Below are 2,301 nucleotides of genomic sequence, written 5' to 3'. Positions count from 1 at the left end.
GAAAACCAACCAGGAAATGATAAAACTATTGCTCAGGAAAGATGATGTAATATTAATATGCCCCAGAAAGAAGGCAGATCTAATCAACTCATGGTTTGTTTTGTTTTCATCTTTTCTGTTAGAACAATGATTGGGAACGAAATTTTCAGGACTAAAATATTATCTTTGATAGAACTAAAGTGAATGGTTCCTGATAACAAATGACTTTTTAAAAGCAGAATCTTCTTCTACCATATTCTCACAGGATAGGACCTAACATTTTTTTGAAAGAGAAATCTCAGTCCCAGCCCTGTTATGGAACTTGTGACCTAGTTGGGGCCAGATGGAGGTAGGGCAGGAAGGCATAATTGTAAAACAAGTAGATAAACCTCTGTTGAAGCAAATGCAAGATGAAGTGGTAGGATATCACATACTGAGTGAGAGAAAATCTTTTTAGGGAAAGGATTAATGGAGAATGGTTTTATGAAGGCCATAAACCTTGAACTGGGCTTTTGAAACAAGTAAAGCATTTTAATTAGAGGAAAGGAATGAGGAAAGCACTTTCAATAAATAGAATAATAGTAACAACAATATTTCTTGACTGCTTACATCTGTCAGTAATACACATGCCATTAATTTTACATACGCATATGCCTTACACAGACGAAAAAGTATTTTGTTAAGAGGTGTCAGAATAACAGCTGTCAGTAATGCTTTTAAGTAGACCATTATGCGCTGATCTACTGATCTGCTTACTCTGTGTGAAGAAGTGCTCTAAGTGGCTTTTAATAGTAATATTTAAATTATTTTTAAGCATAGTATCTACTGTGTTGTCTAATTTAATTCTCATGTCATTCTGAAGTCCTCTTATTAGTTGTTCATTTACAATGAGGAACAAAGGCGCTGAGAGATGAGTAGCAGTAACAGTGACAGCATCTAGCACACAGCAAATGCTAAATAGTTGACGAATGAATGAATGAATGAGCATGCACGCGTGCCCAGGATCAGCTGTACAACAACAAGTACTCAGCTCTAGATTTGACTAAGTCTGACACAGCCTGCATACTAAACAGTGAAGTAAGTGAAAACATTTGTCTACAGAAATAAAGTAGACCCAGGAAATTAAGAGGTTTGAATAACTGATGGATTAAAACCAGTTTCATTGATGAAATCATGAGGAACAGAATGTCGAGGGTAAGAGTCAAATCTTTAGAGTCTGAGATCTATCTGATTTTAAATTGTGCTTTCTGTACTGTTAGTCATATTACATCTTGGAGTGACACGCACCTCTTTACACCTCAGTTTTTTACAGATGCCAGAGCTCTGTAAAATGGGGTGGTGGTTCTCTCCTAAGAGGAAAAGTGGGATTAAGAAGAGTAATACATGGAAGGTACTTAGCACAGGTCTTGGCACATAGTACTACTCAATAAATAACTAATAATTATTACTAGCAGTTTTGGTCCTTTAGAAAGGGAAATGATTCTGAAAACAGCCCAGAGAAATTTAAATCTGGCGGTGGCAGCCAGGATGAATTAGAAGACAAGAGCAGTGGTCTGAAGGAGACAGAACCGGGGTGTTGGTGAATTGGAGAGGCACGGTAAAGGTATAATCAATCAAAATGTAATAGAGTAGCCATGACAGGAGCTGGAGCTGCCAATTAATCCTGATCAAGATGACAACCTCCCAAAAGCACCGAGACTGTGGCAGAGCCCATGGGGGAAAAACCAGTGGTGAGCCTGGCCGGGATTGGTGAAGTCCTGGGCAAGAAGCTAGAGGAAAGGGGCTTTGACAAGACCTATGGGTCCTTAGCCAGTTGCTGGTACTAAAGAAAGATGAAAACCTTTTCCAGGAATGGCTAAAGGACACATGTGGTGCCAACGCCAAGCAGTCCCGCAACTGCTTTGGGTGCCTTCAAGAGTGGTGTGACGCCTTCTTGTGATGCTCTCTGGGGAGCCCCCAATTCCTAGCCCCAGCCTTGAGTCTCCAGAGTTTGCAGCTGAGTGGGGGCTCCTCCCCAGCCCTCTACAAAGGATTGATGCCTACTCAACCTCCGATGCCCTCCGGGGTCTTCAGGGCATTCTCTCCCCTCACCATTTCAACTTTTTCAGAATTCTGCCTCTTGCATGCATCTCCCTTCTCTTTCCCCTGCCAATTTCGTGTCAATAATACCCAGCTTTTCTGAGTGGATTCCTGGCCCCTTCCTTCACCCCCATCCTCATCTCTGGTCTGTTTTATGCCATTTGGCTTCTCTTTTGGCAGAACAGTCATTGTCCTTATAAAGTTTTTTAAATCAATAAAAGTCAGTGGCCTTTCAAAAAAAAA

The 2,301-nt window shown here is 40.8% G+C and overlaps 1 protein-coding gene and 1 pseudogene across 1 annotated transcript in view; both read left to right on the top strand.

Annotated features, from left to right (window-relative positions):
* Window positions 1–2,301, top strand: part of BLOC1S5 (biogenesis of lysosomal organelles complex 1 subunit 5) — a 45,812-nt gene that overhangs the window by 25,216 nt on the left and 18,295 nt on the right. The gene's annotated exons all lie outside the window — the stretch shown is intronic.
* On the top strand, window positions 1,652–2,004 carry LOC109395512 (barrier-to-autointegration factor pseudogene; annotated as a pseudogene).

This window comes from Hipposideros armiger, unplaced genomic scaffold (assembly GCF_001890085.2).
Source record: "Hipposideros armiger isolate ML-2016 unplaced genomic scaffold, ASM189008v1 scaffold_474, whole genome shotgun sequence".
Classification (NCBI taxonomy): Eukaryota; Metazoa; Chordata; class Mammalia; order Chiroptera; family Hipposideridae; genus Hipposideros; species Hipposideros armiger.
The sequence above is the reverse complement of the archived record's forward strand: the minus strand, read 5'-3'. Positions and strand labels throughout refer to the sequence as shown.